Source organism: Hypanus sabinus, chromosome 21, assembly GCF_030144855.1.
Source record: "Hypanus sabinus isolate sHypSab1 chromosome 21, sHypSab1.hap1, whole genome shotgun sequence".
Taxonomy (NCBI): Eukaryota; Metazoa; Chordata; class Chondrichthyes; order Myliobatiformes; family Dasyatidae; genus Hypanus; species Hypanus sabinus.
In genome coordinates this window covers 45,692,308-45,705,122 of record NC_082726.1, presented here as the reverse complement: position 1 = coordinate 45,705,122, position 12,815 = coordinate 45,692,308, and the positions used below count along the sequence as shown (strand labels likewise).

Genomic DNA, 12,815 nt, shown 5'->3' with positions numbered 1-12,815 from the left:
AAATGACTGTTTGTGGAATGATGGTTGGTGCCAGATGGGGTGGTTGGTGTATCTCAAAAACTGCTCATCTCCTGGGAATCTCATGCACAAAAATATCTTCTAGACCATAAGATATAGGAGCAGAAATAGGCTATTTAGTCCATCAAGTCTGCTCCACCATTCAATCATGGACTGATCCAATTCTTCCAGTCATCCCCACTCCCCTGCCTTCTCCCCACACCCTTTGATGCCCTGGCTAATCAAGAACCAATTTATCTCTGCCTTAAATGCACCCAATGACTTGGCCTCCACAGCCACTCATGGCAACAAATTCCACAGATTTACCACCCTCTGACTAAAGAAATTTCTCTACATCTCAGTTCTAAATGGACATCCTTCAATCCTGAAGTTGTCCCCTCTTGTCCTAGACTCCCCTACTATGGAAAATAACTTTGTAATATCTAATCTGTTCAGGCCTTTTAACATTCAGAATATTTCTATGAGATCCCCCCTCATTCTCCTGAACTCCAGGGAATACAACCCTATTGTATTCAAGACTATATAATTTTCAGCAGAAGAGTGGATGAATAGAAGAAATGTATTATCTCTGTTAGGGAGTAACCCTTTCAGTCCTGGAATCATTTTTGTGAATCTTCTCTGAACCCTTTCCAATGTCAATATATCCTTTCTAAATTAAGGAGCCCAAAACTGCACACAATACTCCAAGTGTGGTCTCACAAGTGCCTTATAGAGCCTTAACATCACATCCCTGCTCTTATGTTCTATACCTCTAGAAATGAATGCCAACATTGCATTCGCCTTCTTCACTACCAACTCAACCTGGAGGTTAACCTTTAGGGTATCCTGCACAAGGACTCCCAAGTCCCTATGTATCTCTGCATTTTGAATTCTCTCCCCATCTAAATAATAGTCTGCCCATTTACTTCTTCCATTAAAGTGCATGACCATACACTTTACATCATCGTACTTCATTTGCCACTTCTTTGCCCATTCCCCTAAATTATCTAAGTCTCTCTGCAGGCTCTCTGTTTCCTCAACACTATCTGCTGTTCCACCCATCTTTGTATCATTGACAAACTTAGCCACAAATCCATTAATCCCATAGTCCAAATCATTGACATACATTGTAAAAAGCAGCGGTCCTAACACCGACCCTTGTGGAACTCCACAGGTAATTGGCAGCCAGCCAGAATAGGATCCCTTTATTCCCACTCTCTGTTTTCTGCTGATCAACCAGTGCTCCACCCATGCTAGTAGCTCCCCTATAATTCCATGGGCTCTTATCTTGCAAAGCAGCCTCATTTGTGCACCTTGTCAAAGCCTTCTGAAAATCCAAGTACACCACATCTACTACATCTCCTTTGTCTACCCTGCTTGTAATTTCCTCAAAAAATTGCAGTAGATTTGTCAGGCAGGACTTTCCTTTCAGGAAACCATGCTGAAATCTAGAATTCAGAGAGAATGGTGCGAGAAACAAAAAAACATCCAGTGAGTTGTATTTCTGTAGGTGAACTCATCCTGGTCAGAGGAGAATGGCCAGATTGGTTTAAGCTGATGGGACGGTGACAGAAACACAGTCCAAAGATGTACTATTTAGTAGGTTAATTGGTCATTGTAAATTGTCCTGTGATTAGGGTAGGGTTAGGCTAGGGTTAAATCGGGGCTTGCTGGGCAGTACGGCTCAAAGAGCAGTAGGATCTACTCCATGCTGTATCTCAATAAAAGATAAATAAATAAGAAAAATGGCGTGGCACGTGGTCAAGTGGTTAAGGCGTTGGACTAGCGATCTGAAGGTCATGAGTTCGAGCCCCAGCCAAGGCAGCATGTTGTGTCCTTGAGCAACGCACTTAATCACACACTGCTGTAAATGGGTACCGGCAAAATGCTGAGGGTTAACCTCACAATAGACTGGCATCCTATCCGGGAGAGAGTCTCGTACTCTCAGTTGCTTCACGCCACGGAAACCGGCATAAGCACCGGCCTGATGAGCCTAATAGGCTCAGGACAGACTTGAACTTTAAGATTAAGTAAGAAAAATGGAGGCAAAAATCACCTCAGGCAGAAGTGGCCACTTCTGATACAGACAGAAAGCAAGAGTGAGCTTCCTAAAATTGGAGGATTCAGTATTCATTTTGGAAAGTCGCAACATGCCCTGGCAGGCTGTTTTCCCCATTGAGCCTTGTTGGAACAGTGCAGGAGGTCACTGATGCCAATAGTTTATTAATCCACCTGGTGCTTCATCCAGGGGGGTGGCAGGAATACAGGAACATGCTTCCACTTCCAAGCTCAGTCAAGTAAAATCCCAAGTCTTCCAACTCGCCTACCATTACTGTGAATGCAACTGTCCCTCAAAGATGATTAACACTCTTCCCTTGACTGGAGCACACACAGAATTCAGCTAACCCACCTTGGGGAGCCCTGCATTGGGGAAACATTGTACAGGGAAGTCGAGGTTCACTTTCTCAGCAGATTGTTGGAAGACTCAAGACTCCATGGAAAACCACCCATCCCATGCCTCCCATCAGAATTGGAACCACGTGACACACCTAATGTTCTTGAGGCCAAGCTCACTCTGAAATAGCCTGACCGCACTGGTTGTCGAAACAATTTGGTGGAGAATCAGCAGGGAATGGTGACACCAAGGAGTGGGATACATTCAGCCACAACAGGACTTTTAGTAGTTTGGATTCAATGGAAGTTTCAAGACTAACTAGAAGCAGATATTAAGAAAGCTTTGCAAGCAGGTTAGTAAATGGGGTATTGGGGAATAACCGGCTGCAGCGAATGCCCATGTTAACGCTGGATGTGAACCTCCACCCCATCCCTTTTCAGCCCATTCATCACTGTGAACGATGGTGGCAATGAGGCACTTCAGCCATTGAATCCATGCTGACCATCAACCAACCATTTGCATGAATCTCATTTTACATTCTTCCCATGTTCTTATCAACTCCCCTGAATTCTACTACTCACCCACCCAACTGGAGCGACCAGTTAATCTACAGACCCACATATCACCAGGGCGAGACAGGAAACTGGAGCAGCCGTCTCCACCACGGTACAAGGAGTTAAGAGACAGTAGCATAAAAGCTGTACTATCACGAACAAGAGAAAATCTGCAGATGCTAGAAACCCAAGCACCACACAGAGAACGCTGGAGGAACATTTTGGGCCGAGACCCTTCATCAGGACTGGAAAGTAAGAGGGAATGAGTCAGACTAAGAAGATGGGTGGGGGAGTAAGTGATAGGTGAAACCAGCAGAAAGGGAGGGGTGAAGTAAAGAGCTGTTAAGTTGATTGATAAAAGTCATAAAGGACTGGAGAAGGGGGAATCTAATAGGAGAGGACATAGGACCATGGAAGAAAGGGAAGGGGAGGAGCACCAGAGGGAGGTGTTGGTCAGGTAAAGAGATAAGTTGAGAGAGAGAAACAAAAATGGGGAGTGGTGAAGGAGAGTGGGGGAGCCACTCAAGTTCAAGAACCAGTTCAAGAAATCAATGTCCATGCCATTAGGTTGGAGGCTACCTGTGACACAGTGCAGTGGATGGCACACTTGTCTTGAGTCAGAAGACCATGAGCATGAATCCCCATCTATCACCACCTAGTGCAGGACTTGGCGGTGGGGGGGGGGTTGCTCACTGTCAGGCCCTGCCATATTTTGCATTACATGCTAAGTTGAAGGCGGCCGACTTGCATGTTTTTGATATGTGGGAGTAAATCCGAGAGAAGAGCGTGCAAACTCCACATAGACAGTACCCAAGCTCAACACTGAACCTGGGCCTTAGGCAGTGAGGCAGCTGTGACCCTCATTGTGCGTTTCCCAGCATTCCTTTAATTACATCGAGCTCATTAATCTCATCAAGTCTCAGTGGTAGCTTTCTCAGCATCGTTAGGGAGGGCTGCTTCTTCTTGGATTCTATATTACTGGCCTCCCATTCTTGAAAACACATCCTCAACCTCCACATTGAAATTTCACCATAAATTCAAATATTTTAGTTTTAAATTATTTAACAAGAATACAGACCAGAAAATTTCACAGCTTGTACAGAAGCAAGTAAAAGGCACTTAAAGAAAAGGTGGGATGATTAAAGAAAATGAGCCTGGACTATAACTAAGAATGTCATTTCAGAAGCCTAATTTTGTAATGTATTTAACTGAGCAAACTATTGCAGTCATCCATTTAAGCACTGTGTGGATTTCCAGACTAATTGTGGACTGTCGTGCAGATTTGTCCTGAAATGTTTATGCTTAAATAATTAAAATGATGCATAGTCACTTTATCCGATTACACAGCTGAATCTCCTGGTTTTGAACGAGCTCAACTAAAATTTGTCAAAATCTCCTACTAATGCACTTGATCCAAGCCCAACAGAGACTGTTATGGAAGACAGAAAGCGGGCAAAGATAATGCATTTAATAAGACTGAGTTATTAAAGAGAAAACAAAGAGTAGAGGGCAGCTTTTTTTTTTGGAATGCTTGTTACTCTACATTGGGATCCCAGTTTGGGACAACTTTTTACTCACTATGTTAGAAATATTTCCAGAGGTCCAAAGGGAGAATCATGGAAACTTGCAGACAATGCCAATATTTAACTTACGGTGCATTTTTAAAAATAGGCCAGAACTTGGCACATTTAATCTCATGTATCGAGGTTATGCATTAAGCTCAAAACAAAGACCAGAAATTGCAACCTGATCTGAACACGGTGTCCAATATCTCAGTAGTGATGCTCAGTGTCCCACTATTTACGGTTGGGATCTGATGTTGGCTGTCGATCAATAGGTAGTGCTCTTGTCTCTTAAGTCAGAAGGTTGTGGAGTCAAGTCCCAAGGCTGTAGCGCAGAAATCTAAGATGACACTCCAGCACATTACAGAGTGAGTATTACACTGCCATCGTTCGGATAAAATGTTAAACTGTGGCCCCTTTGCTCACTGACGTGGAGATACTTTGGAAAGCGAGGACATCATCCCTGACATTTTTATCCTTTAATCACCAAAAGAAATTATGTGTTCATTATCAAATTGCTTTTTGCACAGTGCAGGTCGATCACTGTTTTCAACAACAGTACTGCAGGTCATAGCTCTTTAATGCAGATATTAAAACAGGCAAATATTTTCTTCTTCCACAAGGCTGCCACATTCTTACGCTCCACCTCGTTCTTCAGCCTCTGATCGACTAACCTCATAGCCCATTTCACACCCATCCCCCCCCCCCCCCAACACAATTAAATTATTTTGGATTTCATCCTTTTTGTGGTAGGGACTTCTGTTTTCAGCAAACTCTGAGAAGCCCTTTCTTCCCCTTCCAGGGGAACATACTGATGAGCATTACGATTTCCGCTGGATTTACTTCAGAGCCACTGTACCACAGCACAAGGTTCCACTAGGGTACCTTGCTACAAGGGACACCGCGTTACAATTCTAGCATCTCAGGTTCAATCCTGACCTCTGGCACTATCTGTGTGGAGTTTGCACGTTCACCTTTTGATTGTTTTATCTGTCAGAGATACTCCAGTTTCCTCCTACATCCCCAAGGAGTGCTGACGGTATATGAATTGCCCAAAGTGGGTAAGGAATTTAAAGAAGCTAGCAGATTTATTGCCTTTGGTTTATTATTGTCACATGCACCAAGATACAGTGAAAAGCTTGTCTTGTGTATTGCTTATACAGACTGGTGCGTCAACTTGGAATAAGGTAAATCAATTACTATGCAGAATAAAGTGTAAAAGCGAACAAAAAATTTCAGTGCATGTAAACAATAAAGTGCAAGATCATAACAAGGTAGATTGTGAGGTCAAGAGCCCATCTTATCAACAAGAGGTTTGTTCAAGAATCTGGTAACAGTAGGAATAGAAGCTCATTTTGAGGCTTTGATACGTGCTTTCAGGCTTTTGTATCTTCTACCTGATAGGAGGGTGGAGAAGACAGAATGTCCAGGATGGGTGAGGTCTTTGATTATGCTGGCGGCTTTATCGATGCAGCAGGAAGTGTAGACAGAGTCCATAGAGGGGAAACTGGTCCCAGTGGTGTGCCAACAACTCTGCAGTCTTTTACATGCAGAGCAATGATCATACCAAGCCACTGTGCATGCAGACAGAATGCTTTCTATGGTACCATGATAAAAATTTGTAAGAGTGGAATAGGGAAATGCAGAAATTCTTTAGCCTCCTGAGGAAATAGGTGAGCTTCCTTGCCCATGACATCAATGTGATTTGGACCAGGACAGGCTAGTGGTGATATGGTGATATTCTGAAACTCTGAACCCTCTCGTCCTCAACACCATAAACCACCCACCTTTCTGAAGTCAATTACCAGCCCTTTCATTTTGTTAACATTGCAGGAAAGATTGCCGTCACAAGACCATGTCACCAAACTCTCTATCCCCTTCCTGAACTGTTCATTGGAATGTGAGGAAGATTAAAAACAGACGATTAGTGTAAATGGGTGTTGGATTATTGACTCAGCCCAGTGGGCTGAAGGGCCTGTTTATATGCTGTACGAACAAGGAGCAAGCAAGGGAACATGAAAGATGGTTAGTTGTTGGCACAACTCGGTTCCCATCCTCATTTCCAAATGAGAACTTTGTGTACAAGCCTGGTACCAGCTGTATGAGTTTTGGACCCAATCTCAGAGAACTCCCATTTGGATTCATTTGACAAGGTTCCACACAGAAGGTTAGTTAGGAAGGCTCAATCGTTAGGTATTAATATTGAAGTAGTAAAATGGATTCAACAGTGGCTGGATGGGAGCTGCCAGAAAGTAGTGGTGAATAACTGTCAGGTTGGAGGCCGGTGACTAGCCGTGTGCCTCAGGGATCTGTACTGGGTCCACCATTGTTTGTCATATACATTAATGATCTGGATGATGGGGTGGTAAATTGGATTAGTAAGTATACAGATGATACTAAGATAGGTGGCGTTGTGGATAATGAAGTCGGTTTTCAAAGCTTGCAGAGAGATTTAGGCCAGTTAGAAGAGTGTACTGAAAGATGGCAGATGGAATTTAATGCTGATAAGTGTGAGGTGCTACATTTTGGTAGAACTAAGCAAACTAGGACATAAATGGTAGGGCATTGAGGAATGCAGTAGAACAGAGTGATCTAGGAATAATGGTGCATAGTTCCCTGAAAGTGGAATCTCATGTGGATAGGGTGGTGAAGAAAGCTTTTGGTATGCTGGCCTTTATAAATTTGAGCATTGAGTATCGGAGTTGGGATGTAATGTTAAAATTGTAAAAGGCATTGGTGAGGCCAAATTTGGAGTAATGTGTACAGTTCTGGTCACTGAATTATAGGAAAGATATCAACAAAATAGAGAGAGTACAGAGGAGAGTTACTTGAATGTTACCTGGGTTTCAGCACCTAAGTTACAGGGAAAGGTTGAACAAGTTAGATCTTTATTCTTTGGAGCGTAGAAGGTTCATGGGGAGGCTTAATAGAGGTATTTAAAATTATGAGCGGGATAGATAGAGTTAACGTGGATAGGCTTTTTCCATTGAGAGTAAGGGAGATTCAAACTAGAGGACATGAGTTGAGAGTTAAGGGGCAAAAGTTTAGGGGTAACAAGAGGGGGAACTTCTTTACTCTGAGAGTGGTAGCTGTGTGGAACGAACTTCCAGTAGAAGTGGTAGAGGCAGGTTCGGTATTGTCATTTTTTTTTAAATGGATAGGTACATTTGCAGGAAAGGAATGGAGGGTTATGGGCTGAGTGCTGGTCGGTGGGACCAGGTGAGAATAAGTGTTCGGCACGGACTAGAAGGGCTGAGATGTCCTGTTTCCGTGCTGTAATTATTAAATGGATTTATGGACAGAAGCAGTAATGCAGGCTGTTCATTTCCTGTAATGCATTCATTTTCAAGCATGATCAGAATTCAAAACAAAATGAGCGTGTAGACCATCCAGGCTCCAGAAATGCATTCTGCGCTACAAACTTTACCATGCAGACACCAGTGGGTATTTTCCCTGCTGACTCAGAATTGTTCCAGGAACTACTGTCTGCCTCAAAATTCCCAGAAAGTCACCCTGGCTTTCAAAACAGTCTGAAAGTTTAAAGCATCAAAAAGGGTCAACTGCATTCCTTTGATTATTTTTGAGCAAAAAACCACCCTGAACTAGCAAAGCAAACACATCAGGTCTCCAATAAAAGGACATTGCACATTAGCAGTGTCTGGTCGAACAGACAACGAGGGGTTTTGGATGCTGCTTTCAGTCAGCCTGATGCAGTCTCACTCGCAGTTTACATTTAATTCTGGCAGTGCAATCGAAAAAGCTACACTAACACATCAAGATCAGGAATGCTCCTGGACTGGTGACACAAAGGGCAAAACTCTCGTCCCGGTAAGGAATTATCTGAATGTCAATGTTAAAGTCCTCTGGCAGATATTGTCCACCTTGACAAATCAAGGCCTGAAAACAAAACCTGATAAAATCTGTTAAATAGCAATTCAACCAGAGTGCTCAAGACAGTGGTCTAAATCTTAACGCATTAGGCGTAGGTAAGGAAGCCATCCCCCGTAAGTACTGTACCACAGGAACAGAAGTAACACACACAGAATTCTGGAGAAACTCAGCAGGTCAGGCAACATCTATGGAAAGGAATAAAGAGTCAACGTTTCAGGCCAAGACCCTTCATCAAGTGTTGACGGATTATTCCTTCTCCATAGATGCTGGCTGACCTGCTGAGTTCCTCCAGCATTTTCAGTGTGTTAATCTAGATTTCCAGTATCTGCAGAATCTCTTGTTTTTACCACAGGAAACTAAGCAGTTACACTAAAGGTTAGTATTCTCACCTAACAGTAGCACACAATGTTGAGTATCTGATCGAACATCTCATGCACTAACACAGCCATAAAACTGAACCAGTTTATCAACAAGTAGCCAGTTCCATTAAACCTGGAGAAACAAAGACAGAAATACAGCCAAATACAGATTTCTGCCTGTACCATCACAGAGTAAGTCCAGACCATTACCCACCTCTGGTGAAAAGCCTTTCCCTTATTTCCCCTCCAGTCTCTTGACCACTCCTTTAGAGCAGTGGTCTCCAACCACCGGGCCGCAAAGCATGTGCTACTGGGCCGTGAGTAGTGCTTTGAATTGGCAATATGAAACGATATGAGTCAACTGCACCTTTCCTCATTTCCTGTCACACCCACTGTTGAACTTGAACGCATGCAAGGTCATTACCCATGTGAGGTCATCAGTCAGTCATTAACCTACAACTATTTGATGAGTTAAAAACAAATATCGCTTGAGAGTTTCTTTGGAAGAGGTGATAGGGGACATAAAAGGCCTAACGATGATGATAACGCAGAGTCAGCTGAGGCCAAGACTGCAAAAAAAAAGAAAGCTTCCTTCAACAGAAAATACGACGAGCCGTACATAAAATATGGCTTTAACGTGACTCGCACGCTCCAAGCCCCCCGTGTGTGATATGTGGAGACAAGCTGTCTAATGAGGCAGTGAAGCCCTCAAAACTGCTTCGGCACCTTGAGTCCAAGCACCCTGCACTTAAAGATGAACCCATTGAGTTTTTTGAGCAGAAAAAAACGTGAGCAAGTAGGACAGAAGCAAGTGCTGAGAGCCACCACCTCCACAAATATTGCTTCTCTGAGAGCATCGTACTTAGTGGCCAGCCATATTGCTAAGGCTAAGAAGCCTTTCACTGTTGGTGAAGAATTGATTTTGCCTGCTGCCAAGGACATGTGCCGTGAACTGTTGGGAGAAGCTGCAGTTAAGATGGCACAGGTTTCTCTTTCATCTAGCACAGTTTGAAGGAGAATCGATGACATCGAGGCACAGCTGTTGGAACGGCTTAACGAGTCAACACGGTATGCTATCCAGGTCGACGAGTCTACCGATGTCGACAACAAAGCAATGCGCGATATATATTTCAAGACGATGTGCACAAGGAAATATTGTGTGCACTGCTGCTGCCAACTAACACAACTGGGGCAGAACTATTCAAGTCTTTGAATGACTACATGTCAGGCAAACTGGACTGGTCATTCTGTGCTGGAATATGCACAGACAGGGCTGCAGCTATGACTGGACGGCTGTCTGGTTTCACTACCCGAGTCAAAGAGGTTGCTCCTGAATGCCAGTCTACACACTGCGTCATACACAGGGAAATGCTGGCTAGCCGAAAAATGTCACCTGATCTTAACAGCGTATTGAGTGACGTTGTTGAAGTTATCAATCAGATCAAAGCAAAAGCCCTTAACTCCTGTCTGTTTGAAAAGCTTTGCGAGAAAATGGATGCAGAGCACAAACACCTTCTCTTACACACTGAAGTCAGGTGGCTATCAAGGGGGAGAGGCCTGGCCAAGGTTTTTGAGTTAAGAGCACCTACAGAGATTTCTTTCAGGAAAAAAGTCACCACTGGCAGCACACCTCAGTGACGAGGAGTGGATACCAAAACTCGCTTATCTGTGTGACATCTTCAACCTGCTCAATGAACTCAATTTGTCACTTCAGGGGAGAATGACAACAGTCTTCAAGTTGGCAGATAAAGTATCTGCTTTCAAAGCCAAACTGGAACTGCGGGGACGGTGAGTAGACAGGGGCGTACTTGACATGTTCCCAACATTAGCTGGGATTTTGGGAGAGACTGAGGCTGCACCGTCCTTCTCACAGCTGGAGCGCGATCACCTATCTTCGCCATTGGCAGAATCCGAACGTTACTTCCCAACCGCAAGTGACCCAAGACATGCAAAGAAATGCGTCCGTGACCCATTTGTGAATATCCCCGGTGAATCATCCGTGTCAGTGCAGGAAGATCAACTCCTCGAGCTTGCAAATGATGATGGGCTGAAAAGTATGTCTGACGTAACATCTCTGCCGGCATTCTGGATCAAAGTCAAGGCTGAATATCCTGAGATAGCCACAAAAGCACTGAAAACATTGCTTCGATTTCCAACATCTCTGCAAAGCAGGGTTTTCTGCAATGAATGCAATGAAAACTAAATTGCGGAATAGACTGGACATGAGGAGCCCCCTTCGACTTTCGCTGTCTCCCATCACCCCTCGATGGGACCATCTTGTTGCAGGGAAACAAGCCCAGGGTTCCCACTGATTCAGCGATAGTGGTGTGTTGCAATGATTTTATATGTTCATACGAGGAAAATATGCGTTGTGTGTTTAATATCCAAATGTTACTTAAAATGTTATGATGCTGTTGACTTATAAGTGACTTATAATTAACTTATCACTATATTTGTGCGAAGAAAATATGCGCTGTGTGTTTAATATTCAATTGAGTGTATTAGACACTTATAAGTGACTTATAGTTGACTTACCACCAAAATTCCGGTCGTGATTATCGCCCTCCACCCCCGTCGGCCAGTCCGCAAGGATATTGTTAATATTAACCAGTCTGTGGTCCAAAAAATGTTGGTGACCCCTGCTTTAGAGCTATGCTTCTTGGTTCCTGATCAATATAAATGACTCCTTTAACTATGTTATCTTGGCTCCTCACAAATTTAATACATCTCAATTAATTCTCCCCTCAGCCTGAAGAAACAAAGCATTCCAATTGATTTTCTAACAAAATCTATTGCACTTTGAAAATGACCAATGGGCCTAGAGCAGGATCACTCAATCACTAAAAAAGTGGCAATTCAGTTTGAACATACAGACCCTTGCCAGGTTACTAATGCCCGACTTATGTATAGCCTGACAGACGATCGAGTATTTGGGAGACCGGTGGGATGAATTACGGTTCTGCCAGAACTCAGTTGGTGGCCACATTTGCAGGTTGCAAACAGTTCATGGGAACACAGCCACATTCTGGGGACAACCTATACTGCCAAACTTTTAATCACCAGTCCTGATGAGTCTGTCCTGCGCACCTCCATCACTGTGTGGTTTGGAGCCGCCACCAAGCAGGATAGAACCAGACTACAGCGCACAGAGAGGACTGCCGAGCGCATCATTGGAGCCTCCCTGCCCTCTACTGTGGACCTGTACTCTTCCAGGTTGAAGAAGAGGGCAGGGAACATCATAAAGGACTCCTTCCATACTGCGCATGGACTGTTTGAACTGCTTCCGTCTGGTAGGTGCTTCAGATCCCTCCAGACTAAGGCTAATAGGCACTGGAGAAGTTTTTTCCCTACTGCGGTCACTTTGCTGAACAGTTAACTGCCGGTTAACTGTCGGCTAACTATTACTTGGATTGCATTACCTGTATGTATAATCTATATTTTCATTTATATTTATCATTATTATTGTTATGAGCAGAGAGACAACATCTGCCGGAAGTAAATTCCTTGTATGTGCACATGTACTTGGCGATTGAAGTCTGATTCTGATTCTGATGTCACTTTGTGGCCCAAAATTCAATTCATTTTAAAATGAAGCTCCTAAGAAAGGCCTTGAGAAGTTCTTTTTTGTTTCTGCATTGCAACTTTTGTTGCAAGAAATATCTTGTTAATATCTCAAATACCCCGCCAATCAGATATCCTTTCCAACCTCAGATTTTATTTTCCAAGTTTTCCTACATCAAATGAGCTCAAAAAAAAATAAAACCACATTTTTTATGTGTCCCTTGACTTTCCTCCATTCAGCATTGAAATCAATCTTCAGCTCCTTGAAACTCCAAGGCAACCCTGAAGAGTTGGTGCCCCTAACCCCATTGGCATATGTTCATTGCAGTTCTACTGAACACAGATTTATCCAATCACACAACCTCCTGGAGCTTTCACCACGTGTCCTTCCAAAGATAACCCTTAGAACAATAAACACTAGCAAATAATCAGCGATCTATTAACTACATAGTGGGAGGCTTTTGGCCAAGTTGAATGCTGTTCCTGCTGTGATCTG

At 43.5% G+C, this 12,815-nt stretch overlaps 1 long non-coding RNA gene across 1 annotated transcript in view; it reads right to left on the bottom strand.

Annotated features, from left to right (window-relative positions):
• The window catches only part of LOC132379007 (uncharacterized), a 43,435-nt gene extending 34,348 nt beyond the window's left edge, over positions 1-9,087 (bottom strand). The window contains exon 1 of the long non-coding RNA XR_009507263.1: positions 8,973-9,087. This is a non-coding gene — a long non-coding RNA (uncharacterized LOC132379007). The remainder of the gene's footprint in view (positions 1-8,972) is intronic.
• Between the last annotated feature and the right edge of the window lie 3,728 nt (positions 9,088-12,815).